Genomic DNA, 21,939 nt, shown 5'->3' with positions numbered 1-21,939 from the left:
ACGAAAGTATCCTAGGGGGCTAGGGTCTTTCAAGGAGCATTTCACATGACCGTTGGCTGGATTCTCTGTTAATATTAGTATACTGAAAGGAAATAAAGAAAGGACTCCTTCCTGCTTACAAAGACCAGATGTTTACACTAATCCAAATGCAATAATAATAGTTTGATATGTGCTTTAAGTAAGGAAATAGATGCAGAGAATAAACTTGATAAAATTGTACACATTTTTATGATCAAAGACATAGAAGAGTAAAAAGTTCCCTATCTGATTAAGGATATTTACAAAATCTATTGAAGGTATCATTTTGGGAGTGAGGTAGTAAAGCCTCTTGACTTCCCTTGTGGGAAAGAAGAATTACCATGACCACCAGTCTTTCCAGCACTGTCCTGGACACCCTAGCAGGTACAGTAAAGTGTTCAAAAGAAGCTAAATATCTGGCACTGATGGCTCCTTCCTGTTATCCTAGCTACTTCACCATTGCTCCTTTCCACAGTTTCACATCAATCTATTAATATCCATGCAAAAAAATTCCCTTGGCAGTCTTTACAAGATTAACAAACTGAACATGTATCATTAACACCTATGAATAGCCAAACAATTTCAAAGATGTAGAACAAAATCAGAAGACATATACTGCCAGACATGAGACCTGTGTCCAAGTTTTAACAACCCCAAACTGGAAGCAGCTGAAAAATCTATTAAGCTGAAACATGTAGGAGTTTTATATTTACTCTTCTTCTGTTTGCAGAGAATTGAGATTATTCTGTGGATCTAGGAACATGAAGAGCACTGAGGTAGAGCATAGACAAAAGTTGCGTACTTTGGGAATGATGTAGCCTTCAATTTTCCACTGGAACACTAAAACTGGTTTCTACACAAAAGCTTGTTTACCCCCAGCTTCTCCTCCGCCATCTTCCTCCAGACTCCTACATTCTATTTCTGTCCCCTGCATGTAGGACAGGAGCCACATGTCCTACACAGATGCTATGCTTCATGAGATCCAGAGACACATTGTTCTCATACCCAACAACTGGCCCCATGCAATGACCCGTGATGTTAAATTCAGAGACTACATCATTCCCAAGGTGAGCTTGTTCCTTCTCTGCTGAGCCTCAGTAGGGAGCCTGAGTTCCTGAGTTCACTGTGGGATTCTCCTGCACATCACATGAGAGAGCTGCGAAAGTCTCACAGTTGGCTGCTCAGGAGAGTTTGTATTATAATAAGTTTGGGGTTGTATATCCATGCAATAATATCCATGGTATCTGGCACTGTGAACTTTCCAATTTTGTTCTGCCCTTAAATTCTTTTTGTTTGGGGGTCTTCTTCGTTTCTTCATCTTTTTCTTTCTCCCACCTTCACCTCCACCTCTTCTTCCTCCTCCTCCTCCTCCTCCTCTTCTCCTCCTCCTCCTCCTCCACTTCCTCCTCCCTTTCTTCCTCCTCTTTCTCCTCCCTCTTATTCTTCTGTTTCTATACTTTTTTAAAATTTCCAAATGAATGCACAAGCTTATTTTTTTAATCAATTTCTCAAAATGTTCTGCTGGGATGTTTCTTATGCCTACAGTAAAGGTCTAGATAAATTTTGGGGAAAATGTTACCTTGATTTCTTCAATACATGAACGAGTCATGTTTCCAATTTGCCTATTCTTTACTTTATTTTCCAAGTAATATTTTATTTTCAATAGAGCCAATCACAAATATATTCATATTTCTCTAAATATTTAGTGTTTTGACTGTTATTATTTTATTTTTATGTTGGCCTTGTGGCTTGAACTCAGGGCCTATCCCCTGTCTATGAGCTCACTTCCTCAAAGCTAGTGATCTACCAGTATGTGCTACGGTGCCATTTCCAGTTTTCTGGTGGTTAGCTGGAGATAAGAGATTCATGGACTTTCCTGTCTGAACTGGCTTTGAACCATGATCCTCAGATCTCAGCCTCCTGAGTAGCTAGTATTACAGACATGAGCCACCAGTTCCTGGATTGATTGTTATTATTTTTATGGTGCCTTTCCTATCATTTGTACCTGAAATATAGAAATGTAATTGGTTTAAACATTCTGATTACCTCATAATAACTGTAGACTTGTTTGGAATTTTAGGGTGTATTACCATAATATCTGGGTTAATAATTTATGCTTGCTTTTCCTCTTCTTTCCTATTCTATAATTTTGCTTTGTTGAAATTTTGCACTGCAGACAGCATTTATGATTGTCAGGAACAATTTTAAGCTTGATATTTCACAGTAAAGTTTGGTATCTTAAGTAGATTTTGGAAGTTTTTAAAAAAATAACATTAGGGAAGTTTACTCTGTACTGTTATTTATGTATGAAATTTGAACATGAATATGATTATATTTTGAGTCAGATCTATTCTCTGTAATGATTCTTCTTCTTTTTATTTTTTTATTATAAAAGTGATGTGCAGAGGGGTTACAGTTACATGTCAGATAGAGTACATTTCTTCTTAGATAATGCCACTCCTTCCATGGCTCTCTCAGTTTTTCCCTTTCATCCCCACCCACAAGTTGTAGTTCATTTTCAACACAGTGTCTAGTGAGTTCCACTGTTTCATTTGTTGATCCTGTGTCCCTCCATTCTGTTCCCCCTTACATTCCCAGAGAAAGATAAATGAACAAACAGAACCAAATGGAAAGAAAACAAAAGCAGCAAAAAACAAAAACTCTTGTTTACATTTCCTGCAGTTCATTCCAATAAACATATTACTTTGTATGATCAGATGCACATAGACATTAAACCTTTGTGTTCCTTTCCTAAAAGTATCCTCATGTGGTCTCACTATGTATGAACGCCTGGGATTCTTCTTTTTATATGTTTAAAAATTTTAGTGTGGTGCTGGCTTAGACAGCACATATGGTAAAATGGGAACAATACAGAGAAAATTAGCATGACCCCTGTGCAGGGGTGACAGTCATATTTGTGAAGCGTTCCATATTTTTATCAAAACAAATACCAGGAAATGGAAACATTGGAGTAGGGACAAATGGGGGCACAGGAATGGAGGGAGGAAGGGTAAGGCACTGTATTCTGGATGGCAAAGTAGCAGGGTATAAAATCAAATGGCTTTTCTGTATGCCAACAATGAGAAAAGCGTGGCTGAAATCAGGAAAGCAACTCCATTCATAATAGCCCCACAAAAAATAAAATACCTAAGAATTAACTTAACCAAAGACATGAAGGACATCTATGATGAAAAGTTTAAAAACCTGAAAAAGGAAAGCAAAACAGAACTTAGAAGGTGGAAAAACCTCCCATGCTCCTGAATTGGAAGGATCAACATCATGAAAATGGCAATACGTCCCAAGGCTGTCTACAAATTCAATATTCCAAGCTCATTCTTCAAGGAAATAGAAGAGGCAATTCAAAAATTCATATGGAACAATAAAAGACCTCGAATAGCAAAAATGATCCTTAACAGAAAGAACAGTGCTTGGAAGAATATCAATACCAAATTTCAAACTCTACTACAAAGCCATAGTAATCAAAACAGCTTGGTATTGGCCACAAGAATAGACCTCAGGACCAATGGAATAGAATTGAAAATCCAGAAATGAACCCATAAACCTATAGCCATCTAATCTTCTATAAGGGAGCTAAAAAAAATGGAATGGTGCTGGAAAAATTAATCACTTGTAGAAAACTAAAGCTCGATCCTTATATATCACCCTGCACCAGAATCAACTCTAAATGGTCCAAAGACCTCGGAGTCAAAGCAGACACTCTGAAAACATTACAGAATGGAATAGAAGCCCTAGGTTTCCTTGGCACAGGCTGAAATTTTCTTAATAGAGACCCAGAAACACAACAAATCAAAGAAAGGTTGGACAAATGGGACTGCATGAAATTTCAGAGTTTCTGCATGGCAAAAGACATAGCTAGCAAGATCAATAGAAAGCCCACAGATTGGGAGAAGATCTTCACTAGCCATACAATGGACAAGGGTCTCATACCTAAAATTTACCTGGAGCTCAAAAAATTAAATCCCCTAACAACAAATCCTCATAGATGGGTAGTTGTTGACTACCTATCCTCCTTGCTTTTAATGTTTCTGCTGTTGAGAAATCTGGTGTTATGCTGATGGGCTTGCCACCATGGAAGACTTGTTGGTTTTCAGTACTCTTTAATTTCTTCTGAATGTTTAGTGTTTGACTATAATGTGTCATGGAGTGATTCTTTTCTGATATGATCTGTTTGCTGCCCTAAAGGCCTCCTGCACTTGGATTGCTAAAGATTTAGGAAATATTCTCCTATTATATTATTGAATATAGTTCCTATTCCTTTAGCATTGGCTTCTTCCCATTCCTCTATGCCTATATTACATAGGTTGGATTTTTCAAGTTTCCCAGTTCTTCATTTGACCATTCTAATATATTTACTATTTGGTCCACTCTTTTCTATTGAGTTTTTTTATTTGATTTATATAGCTTTACATTTCCAAAATTTCAGTTTAATTTTTAATGTTTCTGTATCTTTATTGAACTTCTTATTGATATATTGCATTGTTTGTCTTACTTCATTCAGCTGTGTATTTATATCCTCTTCAAATTCACTTATTTTATATCTGTTCTTTTTATTTTATTGAAATAATTTTTCTTGTAATCATGCTTTTGAGTTCTTTGGGCTTTAATCTTCTTCAATATCCTTTTTGTCTATTGCTATAGAACTGTTACACTTTGGAGATACTTGCCTTTAATCCATATTTTCTGTGTAGTTATTTATTGGTTCTGAAGCCAGTTCATTTGTTGGAAGTCTTCATGACCTGTGGACCAAAAGATTGAACTAAGTGATTTTAACTAAGGTATCTGTTACCTCTGTATAACTATTTTGTTGGTCATAGGCCTTGAACTCACTGTCCCTGACGTTTTTAGCTTAAAGCTAGTGCTCTACCCCTTTGAGCCACAGCACCATGCTGGTTTTCTGGTGGTTAATTGGAGACACTCTCAAAGACTTTCTTGCCTGTGCTGGCTTTGAAATGCAGTCCTCAGATCTCAGCCTCCTGGGTAGCTATAATTATAGGTGTGAGCCTCTGGCACATGGCTTTATATACATACATATATATACATATATACATACATATGTGTGTGTGTGTGTGTGTGTGTGTATGTGTATGCATAGGTCTATATAGATCTAGATATATATGTATAGATCTATATAGATCTAAGTATATATAGATATAGATCTATCTATCTATATAATTTGCTTAGTTATCTATGTGTATTGTTGGCAGGGCACAACTATATTGACATCACTGACATCTGTGTTACATGACCCAAAGGAATTCCCCAGCCCAGAGATGTTTGACCCTGGCCACTTTCTGGATGAAAGTGGTAATTTTAAGAAAAGTTAGCCGGGCGCTGGTGGCTCACGCCTATAATCCTAGCTACTCAGGAGGCTGAGATCTGAGGATCGAGGTTCAAAGCCAGCCCGGGCAGGAGAGACCGTGAGACTCCTATCTCCAATAAACCACTAGAAAACCGGAAGTGGCGCTGCAGCTCAAGTGGTAGAGCGCTCGCCTTGAGCTGAAGAGCTGAGGGACAGTGCTCAGGCCCAGAGATCAAGCCCCACGACCTACAAAAGAAAAAAGAAAAAAGAAAAGTGACTACTTCATGCCTTTCTCATCAGGTAAAAAAAAAAAATATTGCTATACCTCAAAATAACTTTGGTGGAAGTTGGGTTCAGTTGGAACTTATATGAAGCTTTCTTTGGGGCTGGTGTATTTGCCCTAAGCTCATGATTAAGAGCAGCACTATGCAGTTTCCTTGTTCATGATGCATCCTCACTGTTGGACCAGATTAGTGAAGCTTCAGTTTGTCTGTGCATTTCTTCCAAGTTGAGCAAGGTAAAGCATAGATTCTTTGCATTCTTTCTTTACATATATCATAATGCTCTCTTCCTAAAGAGTAATCCTCATTTAGACTGTCCCTCCCACATGTTTTGTGGCATTTGTCACCCTTAAGTTCCTCTATAGAATGAGGTGTTTCCCAAAAGACAAAGAAGAGCACTGAGGACATCAAGTGAAAAGCAATCACAGATTACAAGACCTCAGGATTTGTGGGGGAGTATTAACTAATTTATCACTTTCTTGAACTAAATTATTAAACAGAAAGTGGCATAAGCAGAATTTTAAGACATTTAAGATACTTCAAAGGGGACAGAGAGTAGATGGAAGACAGAGCAGATCTTTTCTAAGACAGTCATGGACCATAAGAACAGAACATTTACTCTCAATCAACAGTGTCAGGGTCAAGTAATCTTATGGACATCTTATGAGGAACATTTGTTATATATCCGACAATGATCATGGAGAACTCTTCTCTTCTTTCAATCCAAGATGTGTCCTGGACACACCTGTAGAATGTGTGCTGTGTGTCTGGCCAGGGAGCAACCTTTCTTCTCTGAGGCTGTGACTTTTTGTTTGTTCATTTGTTTGTTTTGTTTTGTTGTTTTTTTTTTTTGTCAGTTGTGGGGTTTGAAGTCAGAGCTTGGGCCCTGTCTCTGACCTTTATTGCTTCGGTGTTCTACCACTTTGAGCCACAGCTGTACTTCTGTGTGTGTGTGTGTGTGTGTGTGTGTGTGTGTGTGTGTGTGTGTGTGTGTGTGTGTGTGTGTGTGTGTGTGTGTGTGTTTAATTGAAGATAAGGGTTTCAGGGACTTTCTTACCCCAGGCTCACTTCTAATCATGATCCCTGGATCTCAACTTACTGAGAGCTAGGATTGTAGGTATGAGTCACTAGCACCCAGCTAATAACATGACCTTTGACATCTGCTTTACATCTGTCATGTAGATATCATGGGGGGAAAGCAGCAATCTTTCTTTAAAACTTCACTTGGTTTACACAAAGGGAAACATTTTAAATAATGAGAAAATTATGCTTTCAAATGATTTTGAGTTTCAGTGAAAATTTGAACACATTTGGGAAACAATAAGGGCAAAATTTTATTGCTTGGAGAGACACAAAGAGTACAAAAAAGGACATGAAATGTGGTCTGTGTCTTGATGTTTGTAGGGAAAATGTATCATAGCCAAAAGGAATTTCATGATATAATATTTAAGCTTAGGTACTGTAGGCTGGTAAAATGGACAGTTGGGCTGTCAATATTATAATGCATTAAGTATTCATTATTTTTCTGGGGACAGTTCACATGAGCAATATAAATGTGTTTTCTTAGAAAAACACAGATGTCTCTAAAACAAAGTTTATCATAGAAACCTGAAACTCAAATTTTTATAAATAAAATAATGAAACCTTGATTAAAGTTGTAATAATTCAAAATCTATTATTATTTTAATTTCTCGCCAAATTTCATGAAGGAATTATTAGCATCCCCATTTAATATATGAAGACACTAAGGCTCAGATAGTTTAAGTAACTCAGCTACATGGGTAGTTAGTGACAGAGTCAAGATTTGACTTCTGAATTGACTATGAAAGCAATGTTTCTCGCCACTACTTCCATGTGGTGAATTCCCCTTGGAGTCACAGGTAAGTCTATGTCTACCACCCCTGTGTGTATATTACTCTATAGATACAAAGGTTTGGAGGGAAATGCCAAAATACATGGTCACAGGCCTTCTAGGTAAGTATGGATAATACTAAGAAAGAACTAATGGGAGTAGGCCTTCATGTTAAGGACAAACTGTATTAAATTCTCATCTCAACCACAGGAAAAAAATACTATTGGAAGACAAGTCTTCCAGAATTATGATCCCTCCATTTAGCAGGGAACATATTAGAGTAACCGACATAATAATTCAGCAAGCCCCAACTAGCTTAGAGTGTAAGAGAAAAGGGGGAAGAGAGGAGGAAAAATTTTTAAAGAGCATTTATCATATAGAAATATTTAATAAAATGTTTACATGAAGATGGTAATCAGTTTTTTAATATAATTTGGTTTGGTATGATTTCTTTCGGATGTATATTTTTAGAGAGGATCTTAAAAATGTAACCCAAAGTAGTTACCAACTCAAGATTCTTCTGTCTTAGCCTCCTGTGCTAGATTTACAAGTGTGTGTGTGTATGTGTGTGTGTGTGCGTGTGTGTATGAGAGAGAGAGAGAGAGAGAGAGTGTGTATATGTGTGCTGCCATTCTCAGATTTTTTAAAAACCAAATGTATTAGTGAAGATTGCATATTCCCTGGTATCTGTACAACTTTCCTCCTCCCCATGCATTCGGTAATTCACTGAAGGAACATTGACATTTACCAGTTACAATTGCAATGCTTCATATGCTCACACTTATATACATGGAGTCCTTTCCTGCTTTCATTTTTTTAAACAAAAATTTCAGGCAAACAGATTTGTGCTGGAGAAGGCCTGGCCCACATGGGGCTGTTTTTATTCCTGACCACCATTCTACAGAACTTCAACCTGAAATCTCTGTGGATCCACACGACCTTGATGACACTCCAGTTCTGAATGGGTTTGCCTCCTTGCCACCTTCATACAAGCTCTGCTTTATTCCAGTGTAAAGAAGAGCTCTGCTGTCTGGCTCCAGCTGTGCAGCAATCTGCAGTTCCCTCCTCTGAGCCACCACTCACCTCCTTCCCCTGCCAGGGATGCTTTCCTGTCCTCCCTTCTCACATCTCCCCTCTCCCTCCCAATCAAGCAAGATCCATTCTCCATTTAGGAGGGTTTTCTGTGTCACTGAACTATCATATCTGTAGTCCCCAATGATTTATAATAATTTTATTCACTACCCCACATGCTAATACTTATCTAATGCTGATTTACTAATATACTAGTATCGCAAAACAATAAAATGATTACCAGGTGACAACTCAGACTCCTTTTTCTATATTATCCATAATAAATATATTTTTTTTCATGCCTGGGGTCATTCTTGGACTGTCCTACTTTGTTTAAAATTCAGTGAAGCAATGAAACAAAATAGAGTGCCATGTTGTCCCCATTATGGCAAGCACTGGGAACGGGAAGGGGAAGATGATAAGAAAACTCCTTGGGTATGTCACCTGTCATATCTGGAGATGTGGATTTAGTGAAAAAAAGCAATGACCAGAAGCAGCTCCTGCTGTAGGAAAATACCATGAGACACAGATATAGACAGCAATAAACACTCTTTGCTTTGGTTTTAGTGTGAACAAAAAATAAAAATGGAAATAATCTTCTTAATTGATGTTTCCAACTGGAAGCTTGATATGAATTTATACTTTCATATCTGCTCTACTATTTTTATTGGTGTACATCACTTGTACATTTTAACATGTTTCATACATGTGTATCACATACAGTGACAGTACCATTTTTTCATTCATTTTTGGCAGTACTAAGGTTTAAATTCAGTGTTTTGTTCTTCCTAGACAAGAACTCTACTGATTGGACCATATCTTGCATCTATTTTTCTACTTTCTACACATTGTTTTACACTGTACATAAATGTGATGACAATTATAATAATGGCACTGAAATCACTTCTCCCATTTCATTTTTCAAACATTCACAGTTGTTCATCTAACACACAATTTCCCTTTCCTTTTACCTTGTCATGTATCATATGAGAAGTAACATCATTTATCAAGTCTGCCAGACACATTCACCAGAGGAGGTCCCTTGACTCAGCAATTTTTAAGCTAATATATTAATGCCTGGATGCATATACAATCTGAACATATGTCTGAATAGTGATACATGATTATATATACAATATGCGTTTATATAGGAGATACACACAGTATGCATGGTTTTTCATAATTTTGGGCTCACTACAAATGTATATTGAACATGTACTGGTAACTCATGCTTCTAATCCTAGCTACTCAGGAGGCTGACATTGGAGGATCATGGTTCTAAGCCAGCCCACACAGGAAAGTCCATGAGATTTTTCTTATCTCCAATTAATCATCAAAATGCCAGAAGTGGTGTTGTGGTTTGACTGATAAAGCATGTTCTTGAATTATAAAGCTCAGGGACAGTGTCCAGGTGCTGCATTGAGCTCCAGGACCTGCTCTTCAGGCCCTAAAAAGGTATTTTGTACAATTTGCTGTTTTCCTGTTGAAAAGATGCCAGTCAAACCATCAAGTTATGGGGAAAATTGGATATGATATTTTATATTTGAATTAATTCATAAAAATATAAAAATTATATTTATGGAGCCCCATGCTTTTATTTTTTGGAATTGGAGTTTGAACTCAGAATCTCACACTTGTTAGGCATCCTTTCTTGTTTGGTGTTCTACCACTTGAAACATGCCTGCAGCCTGATTTGCTAGTAGTTTTGTTGATGGAGTGTCATGTAAATTTCTGCCAGGTCTGGCTTCAAACTGTAATCCTCCAGATCTCAGCCTTCTGAGTAGTTAATATTACAGATAAGAGCCACTGGGCCCAAGTTTCATGTTACATTTTTAATAATTGCACACACCATGCTGTATTTAAATCAGGTAACTAGGTATAATTATTGGAACAATCATTATGTTGTATATCATTTATCTATTGTAAACCCCTTTTTTTGCATCAAGAAGAGAGTGGGAATACTCTTAGGGAATAAAGTAAATAATCTATAAAAGAGCCATCAAGTTTAGTTTATGCAAAATAAAAGACCTTGGTCTCTCAGTGTTGAGTGAGATTCCAATAGTTTAGAATTCAGAGCTTTGTGAGTTGCAAACACTATTTCATGAATGAACTAAAAAAACCATTACTGCTTAGTTTTGTCCTGGATAAAGAGTTCATTCATCATAAACTGTTTGCAAGTTCTCAAGATGAAAAAAGCTGAATGTTCCTAACCCCCATTTTAATCAATGGATACTGCAATTATGAAACTCTTAACTTGTTTTGAGTGTCAAGGATTAGCATGAATACTGAAAAACAGTACAAACTCAGAGAATATTTAACTTGTTTTAACCAAATGATTTAACCACAGTGCAACTTATGAGACTTGGTGTTTATGGGTTCTGACCATTCCTCTACCACTTGCCATTCAATAGATTTTGTTTTGTTTTAAAGACAGCCAGGGATCCAAAGGAAGGTTTATCAGTTATCAGTTAGGAAGTTAAATATTTCCAAGCCCCAAATTCTCAACTCATTTAAAGAATTCTATCAGTAACAGTGCTTTAACAATATTTAACAATGTTTAAGCAATTTAAAAATGTTTAATTTCCACCCAGTTGAGATTTTGGCAGTAATATCAGTTCCAACTTGTGCACTTTGGTCCCATTAGAAGAAAGTTTGCCAGCACCATCTTCCAAAGTTTTTCTTTGTGTTTTCCTAGAAGTTTCCTAGAAGTTTCACTTTTAAATTTATATTAGTGACTATTTTCAGGCTAAATGTTACTTCTAGTATAAGGTATTACTCAAGCTTCCTATTTTTCCTGTTATTTATGAATTTGAAATTGTTTGAATCATTTTTATAACTAAAGAAACAGTTTTATATATGTTAAAAACATTCAACAGATGATTTTAAATGAAATTATAGACATGATATATTATACATGTATGACATACAATTTTTCCTTTCTCTGTATTAAAAAGAAATTAAATCTAGCCAGGCTCAGGGGCTTACATCTCTAACCTGAACTATTTGGAGGCAGAGAGCAGAAGGATCATGGTTCAAGGCCAATAAGAGAAACAAAGTTAGGAAGAACTCATCTCAACAAAAAAACTACTGAGTGTGGTGGGGCAAACCTGCGATCTCAGCTATACTAGAAATAAGTAGTAGGACTGCTATGCAAAGCTGGCCCTGGGAAGAATTACAAGACCTTATCTGGAGAAATAATAGAAGAAAAAAAAGGTTTTGAGTTTGACTCAGATGTAAGGCCCTGAGTTTAACCCTAATACTGCAAAGGAAACAAAACAAAAACAAAAATTACCAACAAAACATACCTATAGTGTCAAAAACCACTTTATACTATGTCTGCCTGTCTGTCTATCTTACCTATCTATCTATCTATCTATCTATTTATCTATCTATCTACACTTCAATGATTCAGTATCTATGGGCTAAGAAGGGTTTCTCTACCAGTAATAACAGCATTTATACTCAGAATTTCTCATTAACACAAGGATATTATCTAATATAAATCATATATTTAAACCTTAGTATTTCTTCAATAGTCATATACCCTTTTAATTCTTTTGAAATCCAGGTTGCAATTAAAGGGCAGGTCTACAATGGGGTCTATATAGTGTGTCATTTCGGCTTCCAGTAATCAGAAAGCATTAATTTCCCCTGGTTTGTTGTTTGTTTTCTGTGTGTTGACCTTACTGAAGAGTCCCAGCCAGTCATTTGAAATGCTCCTGAGGCTGGCTATGTGTGACTGTTTTTTAGAAATTAATTTACAGTTATGCATTTGGAAAAAATCCAAACTAAATCCTACATATCTCTCATGCCTGTCTCAATAATTTTGAGAGGCAGACATATGTTATCTAGGCTATTATTAGTTATGCCAGTTCTTCATGTGTTGAGGTGGTATCTGTCTGATATCTCTATTGCAGAATGCAATCTATGTACTTATATATAATAAATACATAATACATAATTAAATAAAGTAATTAATAAAATAATACATAATTAATAAGACCATGATACATAATTAATAAAAATGCTCTGTACAAAATTAATAAAAGTATGTGATAAAGTGCTTCAATTCTGCTTACTAAATCACTCACTCATTTAACTTTTTCCTTGCCTGAACTGATAATCCTCCCCTGAATTATTTCAAAATCATGAGATTTCTAATTCTATCATCCCTTTAGTTTTGTTCAAGTCATCTTATTTCTAATAAATATCAACACCCACATTGTATATTAAGGGAAATAGACTAGAAGGCAATGAAAAACAGTAGTGTTATATTGGTTTTTGACCTTGCTATCATTCCAGAAGATGTTAACAATTAGCAAATGCTCATCTGTGAAAGATCTTATGGTCACATACGCCAACCATTTAGGTGCAAATAAAGTCTTCCACTTGACTCCATATTGCACATGCAAAAGATATGAAACTGAAGTGATGAATTAAACCAGCAGCAGCCAGCAGACACCAGGGCCAGAGCTCAATGATAAGAAGACATTCAGAAGTTAGGGCAACAGATACTTAGTATTTCAACTGTGAAGGGAGGGCATTTCAGTAAAATGACTGCCACTAGTCTCAGACTCATTCCTGTTTGTTACATGATTTGCTGCTTCTGTTTGGATGTTTTTTTTTTCTTTAACACTCAAAGCATTGAACTAGTTGGTTTGCATGCATCTTTCAGCTCTATGACTATATATAACAAGGCTTATTTGTTGTTTCCAGGGCACAGCCATAGTAATATGACTGACATTGTGCTGTATGACCACAAGGAATTCCCCAACCCAGAGATGTTCGACCCTGGCCACTTTCTAGATGACAATGGCAACTTTAAGAAAAGCAACTACTTCATGCCTTTCTCATCAGGTACCTCAGGTGACAAGTATCAATAGTTATGGTTATAGTATAGGCAAGGAGTGAATATTTCTCTTTTTTATTTCTAGGAAAACGGATTTGTGAGGGAGAAGGCCTGGCTCACATGGAGCTGTTTTTATTCCTAACCACTATTTTACAGAACTTTCAACTGACATCAATGGTTAACCAAAGGTCCTTGATACTACCCCAGTTGCCAATGGATTTGATTCTGTGCCACCTTCGTACTGAAGAGTTAAAAGTGGCCTCATTTCGAAGCAGTAACTCTGTTGCTCATATTAACCTTGGGCCCTCCTGAATTTCAGAAACTGTCTTGTTTGTGCTGAAACTGCTAAACCATAGATTACTTGAACAAAGCTACTCTGAAGTCAGGCCCCACTTCGTACTATAGCTGGCCTTGGGTCCCCACAAACTTCAGGAGATGACCAAGCTGGCCCAAGATAAACAGACCACCAATTACTCCCTGCCAAGCTTTAACTGCTCTGGAATGTCCAGATGGCCCATTGAGACCCAGACAGTTTGATAACTCCCTACTACCTCTTATCACCTTGCAATGCCCTGCTGACGCCTCTAGTTGCTGTAAATTTGTCAGTCTGTGATTTTTTTTTCTCTCCTTCTCCTTTTGTAACTTTGTAGTTTTTGCCTTTATAAACCCTGTGACATTTCAGCTCGGGGCTCTCCTCCTAAGCTCCGCTGAGTCGGTGTGTGGGACGAGGCCCGAGCTGCAGCCCGCCTGAATAAAGCCTTGCTTTTGCATTTCGGAACGTCTGACTCTCGGTGGTCTTCTTGGTGAGGGTCCTGCGACGGGGGGTACAACATATTAGTGGGGGCTCGTCCGGGATGCCCCCAAAGACCCCCGAGACCCCAGACTCCGAAGGTAAGAAAACAGTGCTGCTAATTTGTCTTGTCCTGTCGATTGTGTTTGTGTGTTTGGCTTACACTTGAGGACGGCAGCTCCGACTTGTACTTGAAGTGTTGTCGAAGCGGACGGGCTTGTACGGCAACCCTGGAGGAAATGGGAGACGTCCCAGATCCTCACTTGAAGGGGGACCCCTGGAACCCCAAGTTGTAGGGCGTGAGTCAGTTTGGTCTTTGACCAGAAATGACTGGAGGGCCTCCTAACCGAAGCTCAACCCGCCCACCTCGAACTTGGGTCTGCTCCCTCTGTCCCTTCACAGAGGGCAGCAGATCAACTTGGGTCTGCCCCTTCTGTTCATTCACAGAAGGCAGCAGATCAACTTGGGTCTGCCCCTTCTGTTCATTCACAGAAGGCAGCAGATCAACTTGGGAGATCTCCATCTTGTAAGCCTGTGTGTTTTGTTTTTCTGTTACCTCTTATTGATTTGTGGACTGAATGACTGATGAGACTGAAAGCCATGGGCAATGCCCCATTCAACCCCCTAGACTTAACCCTAAAGACACAGGGTAAAGAGAAAGAAGACTAGAAAGAAACCAAAAAGGAAGAAAAGTTGTATCCATGTTTCTTCCTTGTTCTGAGACCTCTGTTCATGATATTTACTTTTGATTTTCAGCAGAAAACCAACCAGACCAGTCCCCACCAACCCAGAAAATCTGTGCTTGTTTCCATTGTCCTGACCTCTCCCTCCTCTGACTCTTACAGGTTTTAAATCACTGAGGGAGTCCACGGAGGAAGGCCCATTCTACTTTCTGAAATAAGCATGGCATTTGCTGACTTTTTTGTGTGTGTCATAACCTTGATTTTATAAATTGCTTATACCTGTTTGTTTGCTAGATTAGTGCTGGATATTTTAGTTGGTCTGACTACATGTGCATGTAAAGAAGGGCTGGAAAGGCTTGGTAAAATTCTTCTAAAACCCTGCTGGTTCTGCTTTTGTAACTTGCTTCTTTGTCAATTGTGAAACTGCCACTGACCACCTGCAAGTGGCACCAACAAGATCTTCGCCTCGGGCCTTGGCTCAGGGGGTCTGAGCATGGGGGAGAACTTGTCAGTCTGAGGGGACAGCTGCTAGGGACTTCTCTCCCTTGCCCCAATATGATTGGGAATTCTCCACCTTAGAAGGCCCCTGAGTCAACGTCTGCAGGAATCTAAAAGAAAAATCCTCTGAGGTGAGTAGGGCGGTTGAGTCCCCTGGTAAGTAAATGGTGGTGAGATGTCGCCCCATTCACTAAGACCTGATTTTGTCTTTGTGGCCACTTGTCAGTCTTGTTTATTTCGGTGTGTTTTCTGTTCTGTTTCCAGAGGTAGGGAAGTTTTGGGTGGGCATGGCAGGCTCATTCAGCAGACTCTGGATTCTGCTGAGTGGGAGCAGCACAGAGTTTCGGTAGGGATAAACTGGGGGCCCATTAGCCCCCAACTCAGCCTTTGGTTCTTGTCTAGTTCTGTTTTAGAATTGGTACCAGTTTTAAATGTGGATTCTTGGTTTTTGTGTTTATTTGTGTTTGTGTTTTTTATTTGAACATCTCTAGGGGAAAAAGTCCCAGCCTCTGGCTGGGCTCAGTCATGGTCACAGACCTTGCTCCCCCTCCCTGTGAGGCATGGAAAGCTTCAAGCCTCAGGCTGCATTTTCTCCTTGTGGAGGATGCTGGCGGGGAGGGTGTAGAAAGCTGTGTGCCTGGTTTGGACTTTTTCAGCTAGTCCTGACAATGTAACAATTTGTAAAGTGGTTTTGTCTAAATGGGGAAAAAAATCAGGCTAGTTTAGTTTTGGTGACCCCCTCCCCCAACCCTCCTTCAACAAAAGGGATTCAAAAGACCCGTTGGTGAATTGCCTTGCTAAACAAGCAAGCTCTGGGAAAATAAAGCCCAACAAAGGTACCTAGTTTAAAAGAAACACTGTCTTAAATTTTTGTTTAAAAATTTTAAAAGGTATACGTACAACTGATTTTGATTTTTGCACGCTTTAAGATCTGTGTGTGTTTTGTATGTGTTTGTGAACATGTTCAAGATAAGTATAATTGGGTGAGTTTAAATTTAAAATTCAAAAGGTTATGAGGCTTGGACATTAACAAAATTTTTAAAGAATCTTCGTAGTGTTTTAAATGACTTTTTAGGGATTCTTTAACTTGAAAAATAGAAAATCTGGTATTTGAGAATGCATAAGACTTTATACTGTAATCAAGTTATCTAGCTTAACAAAAATGCATTGGCTGTTTGGGATTTAGTTCCCTTGGCTAAAATTTGGGAATAAATATTAGAAATTTAAATGTAAAGGTTAGTTTAACACTATCAAAGATGTTACTTGTTCTGTCTGTCTAAAACTGTGTATTTCATTTGAGAACCAAGAGATAAAAAAGGAAAAACTAGAAGCCAACAGAAGACCTATCTTTAGGGGTGAGGGGTGAACAGGCAGAAGTGCAGATCAGCTTGTCATGCATGGTGGGACAGGCCCTGGGAGGAGTCCATGCATACATAGTAAAAGAGGGCAAGCTGGCACAAACACAGTTCATCTAACCCTAAAGAGTTGGATTGGGTGTGTGCCCATTCCATAGGAGGAGCCAAGTGGCCCATCGTTGTTCTGTCCCTTTTCCCTGTAGATAGACACTAAAAATATGATGGTTAAAATTAGTGATGTGATGATCTGTAGTATTGCTAAAACTGCCCCTTGGACTTAAAAAGAGAGTTAAAAAGTTTATTTATATAATGTGACTTGCTTCCAACGATGTTCTACAAGTAGTGTATGTTTTTTAAAAGCCATATAGGTGTTAAGTCTAGCTTCATGGTATAGTGATGGTGACTGTAATTCTTGCATTAAGGAAAAATTGTCATTTGAGTTTAAAAGTTTTAATATGTAAAAACAAGCAGCCAAGAGACAATGAGTGACACTTGGCCTCAAGATTTTAAGAGGTTTTTTTTTTAAATGCAAATAAAAACTAAAGTATGAAATATTAAAGGTGATTAAAAGGCTTTAAAAATTAGGAATGGATTTTTGGACATAAAGTTTAAAAGTAAAATTGTTCTTAACATTTGCCTCAAAGTGCACAAAAGAAAAATTAGGATTATCAAAATAATTGCTATTCTACTTTGATCTTATAGGTTTTTTTAAGTTTCCAGCAAAGTCCAGAGCAAAGCACAGAGGATTCTCACAAGTTTGTCAGATGTAACTTTGACTCTTAATAAGTTTCAGGTAAGAGAATGCTTAAACGCTACTTCTATGTTGACCACCTTGTTGCTTTTAATTGGAGTAAAATGGCCTTTTGTAAGACTCATTGAACTAAAACTGGTTCAAAGCCAGCCCGGGCAGCAAAAAGGTCCCTGTGAGACTGTCACCTCTACTCAGCCAGCAGAGTGCTAAAAGAATAAGCAATTGCTTTGGGACTCACAGTAGCAGAGTACTAGCCCTGGACTGAAGAGTCAGGGGACAGCACTCAAGCCCCAAGCTCGAGACTCACAGTGGCAGAATACTAGCCCTGGACTGAAGAGTCAGGGGACAGCATTCAAGCCCCGAGTCTGGGACTCAAAATGGCAGGGTGCTGGCCCTGAGCTGGAGAGCTAAGGAACAGCACTCAGGCCCCGAGTTCAAGTCCAGCAACCAGCTAAGGGAAATGCCAATGAGGCATTTATCCAGTGTAGAGAAGACACTCCTGGGACAAGAGCAATGGAGAAGCATCCAGAGACAGTAAGCCACTGCTTGGATGGCAGAAATGTCAGATCCTAGAGTCATTTGTGTGTGGCCCTTCAAAACTGGTCAGAGCCAGGAGGTCATAGGAAGATAGTTTGTAAGCATGCCTAATATCCATGACTATCTACCTTGTAAGGAACAGGAACTTGCCAGTCCTCTGTGATAGTAAAAAGCTAATGTTATAAAATGTGGGGGACAGTTTAAATCCCAACCCCTGTATGTGCCAAAAGCTCTAATTGGCAGTAACTATTGAGCTCACACCAGCTCAGGAAAAAGTTTGTAAACTTGAGAGTGTGTTTCTATGATATCTGTCTAAAGGCCTGCAAAGGTAACTTAGGCATTGTTAGGGTCACTAGAGATCACATTCCTAAGCCATCCAGAAAGATGCTTTTGCAAACCAGAGTGCTAAACAAGCTACACTGCTGTAGCCAGAGAAAAGGTCTGTGCAGTTGTCAAAAGTTAAAATATTGTTCTTAATGACATCTAACCTTGATAGCCTTTTTGTAAAAGAGGCTAAGGTTATAGGTTTCTGGGTAGGTAGGATCAACGCCCCTGAAGTCAGATTTAAAAAGTTACGAAAGATGGACCTCCACCCATCAACCCCTGTTAAGATCAAGAGTCCAGAGTCAGTTTGAGAAAAACGAGGCAAAATAGATAAAATAATATTTTTTAGAAAAAGGCATAAAAAAATAGTGTTAACATGTGTGCAAGTGTTGAGACTGCATCTGTCAGAGATGGTTACAAGACTAAGCCTTCTGTGTCTATTTACAAAAATATCTGGTTAGTAAAATAGTTGTGATTTTGGCAAACTCTTGGGCTATTGTTTAAAGGGCTTAAAAACCAGCAGGATCAAAGCCTGCCAAGCCTATGCAATGTATCCTTAGCCAGTCTGTGTAGGAATTTATAGCCCAGCATGAGGTGTGACAGTCCCTTGGAGCCACTGAGAGATCCTGCTGCTGCTGCTGTTGCTGCTGCTGTTGCGTACCCTAATGGGTAGAGTTTGAAGACAGCCTCACAGTCACCTGGAGGAAATCTATGTCATCACCCAGACCACCTCCATCATGGTAAAAGTAGACTGAACTCCTGCCTGGTTCCATCACTTGAAACTGCATCCTGTTTAAAAGCTGCTAAAACTAAGATTTTGTGGGACATTCTTTTGGGTGATATCCAAAAATCCTCTCTATTCCCACAGTGGATATTGGGGACAAGGATATCACTGGCTTGCTTGCCTTAGGCACTTTCAGTGCATAGTGACTGAAAATCCACTCTATAGTCACAGTGGTTTGGCTCTGGTATGGTAATAACCTGAGTGTGTTATCAATGCAGGTAGTAAATGAGACCCAGCCCTACTCTTAGCCTTAAAATCTAGCAAGCTTCTGCATCTCAGTGGTGCCTTAAGGCTGTTCTAAGATAACTTGGTTCTGCAAGCCAAAGAAAAATTGGTCAGTTTTAAACTCCAGCTACAAAGATGCTCAAGGAACTAAAAAGAAGAGGAGGGTAATTTTAAAAAGCCTTAAAAAAGAATTTAGAAAGTGAAGATTGTCTTTAAATGTTTAAAAAAAGGAAAAAAGACAAACTTCAGAAAGTTTAACTATGTAGAAAATGATATGAATATGTCTTGAACTTGGAGCTTACCAGTACAGCTGGTATAAAATTAAGTTAGCTGTGATATACAGTCAGGACTGGTGGAAGAATTGTTAATTTTGTTACAAGCGGATCTTGCATTTTAAATAGATTGGTATAATTTATGAAAGACAGGTTGAACACTATACAGCTAATGGTACAGCGAAGCAGGTACACATCTCTTCCGAACAGGGAGCTGTTAGAGTTTAGTTTGGGGTCTGAACCACAGGATTGTCCTTCATGTCCATAAGTGAAGGGGGGAATGAAGAGTTAAAAGTGGCTTCATTTCGAAGCAGTAACCCTTCTGTTCCTCATATTAACCTTGGGCCCACCTGAATTTCAGAAACTGTCTTGTTTGTGCTGAAACTGCTAAACCATAGATTACTTGAACAAAGCTACTCTGAAGTCAGGCCCCACTTCGTACTATAGCTGGCCTTGGGTCCCCACAAACTTCAGGAGATGACCAAGCTGGCCCAAGATAAACAGACCACCAATTACTCCCTGCCAAGCTTTAACTGCTCTGGAATGTCCAGATGGCCCATTGAGACCCAGACAGTTTGATAACTCCCTACTACCTTTATCACCTTGGAATGCCCTGCTGATGCCTCTAGTTGCTGTAAATTTGTCAGTCTGTGATTTTTTTTTCTCTCCTTCTCCTTTTGTAACTTTGTAGTTTTGCCTTTATAAACCCTGTGACATTTCAGCTCGGGGCTCTCCTCCTAAGCTCCGCTGAGTTGGTGTGTGGGACAAGGCCCGAGCTGCAGCCCGCCTGAATAAAGCCTTGCTTTTGCATTTCAGAACGTCTGACTCTTGGTGGTCTTCTTGGTGGGGGTCCTGCGACAGGGGGTACAACAATACCAGATCTGTTTCACTCCTGTATGAAGAGGAAGAGATGGTCTGGTTGCTGCTGTGATGGTGTACAATCTGTCTTCTCCCTTGGAAGTCACTCACCCCTCATCCTTTGACTACATGCTCCCAAAACCTAGTCACTGAGGGTAGTCATGTCCTTGTGTTGGGCTCAGTACCAAAACTACTTGATTATAGCTGGGGCCCTCTCTATTATCCTACTCAAAATCCAGGTCCCTCATATTGGGATATCAGACGCCCCCATAACACAGATAAGATACAGCTTTCTTCTTCCTAGCACACAGACTCACAGCTCAGCATGGAGGTAGAACAAGTCATCAATCCCTCATGACCAACAGAAGCATACAAGGTGACAAAGAGCAAGGTGGGAGAGTAGTGTTGTGGAAACTATGTCCTGTCATTGTATATCATCTCCCTAGGGCTGAACCACCTCTGGGGCCATTTGTTTCTTCACATTCCCTTGGCTCCTGGTTTGACTCTGAGCTGTACAAGCCATATTTCAACATGCTGGTCTTAATCTCCTGAGGTCAAATTTTCTGGCATTTGTCTTAACTTCTGGTCTCACTTCCTCCTGATCTCTCAGTTCCCATTGTTTATATCTCATAAACCTACCACTATGCAGAGAAAAGTGGAGTAGGGGAATACAGGGTTGGTAGTGACACCTATGTGTATGGAGCCCTAGAGAGCGCTGTGAGAGCCCAGCTTTGCAGACACACTGCTGCTTTCTCACAGTCATCGCAGGAAAGAGGTTGTCTCAATACTGAGGAACCAAAAACAGAAGGAAATAAATCAGATGTAACATAGATGAGACAGAATATGTAACTTTAACTATGTGTTAATTAAAATTTTGAATATCTGAGATGAAAGCAGCTTGATTGTGGTGTATGATCTGTTTCATGTGTGGTTGAATCTTTCAAAATACATTGTTGGGTATTGTTTACCATCTGTGTACATCAAGGGCACTGGTATTTGCTTTCTTGGGTGTTGGTTAACTAATTTGAACTTTGGGTTGGTATATCACTGGTATCATGTGAAACACATTGGGAGGGTTGTTGATTGTAAGGGAGGCTGTGTGGCTATGGGCACAGTCCATATCGGAACTGTATATTTCATATTTAGTTTGGCTGTAAACCAGAAACTCTTGTAGGATAAAATTCTATTAATATTTCAGAAAATAATTCGAGTCCCCAGCTGTCCTCAAGTTGATTACATCACATTACACTATGATTCTCAAGAGCTTAATGCTGAAATTTTACCAAGGGATACCTATCTCTTCAGAATCAAAAGGAGTCAATTCAGTAGAGAAAGCTACTGACAGTGTATCATCAATAATAAGGTGGCTTTACTTTACTAAACCAAATCTTGTGTATTGGTATATGCTTATATATTTGCCTAAAGTATAGCATATACAGGAGTGAAACTCCATGAAGCAAATCTTTCAAAC

General features: G+C 38.8%; 1 long non-coding RNA gene, 1 other non-coding gene and 1 pseudogene across 2 annotated transcripts; all 3 read left to right on the top strand.

The window, feature by feature from the left end:
• Nucleotides 1-359: 359 nt before the first annotated feature.
• LOC138825674 (cytochrome P450 2C26-like) lies at nucleotides 360-8,554 on the top strand (annotated as a pseudogene).
• Nucleotides 2,849-2,955, top strand: LOC138826223 (U6 spliceosomal RNA). The gene has a single exon (XR_011371585.1). It is a non-coding gene; the product is annotated as a U6 spliceosomal RNA (small nuclear RNA).
• A 6,084-nt stretch (nucleotides 8,555-14,638) lies between the features above and the next one.
• Nucleotides 14,639-21,342, top strand: LOC138826155 (uncharacterized). The gene is made up of 4 exons (XR_011371572.1): nucleotides 14,639-14,707; nucleotides 15,027-15,105; nucleotides 17,420-17,510; nucleotides 20,427-21,342. It is a non-coding gene; the product is annotated as an uncharacterized lncRNA (long non-coding RNA).
• The last annotated feature ends 597 nt before the right edge of the window (nucleotides 21,343-21,939 follow it).

Source organism: Dipodomys merriami, unplaced genomic scaffold (genome assembly GCF_024711535.1).
Source record: "Dipodomys merriami isolate MVZ:Mamm:240054 unplaced genomic scaffold, mDipMer1.0.p SCAF_14, whole genome shotgun sequence".
Taxonomy (NCBI): domain Eukaryota; kingdom Metazoa; phylum Chordata; class Mammalia; order Rodentia; family Heteromyidae; genus Dipodomys; species Dipodomys merriami.
The sequence above is the reverse complement of the archived record's forward strand: the minus strand, read 5'-3'. Positions and strand labels throughout refer to the sequence as shown.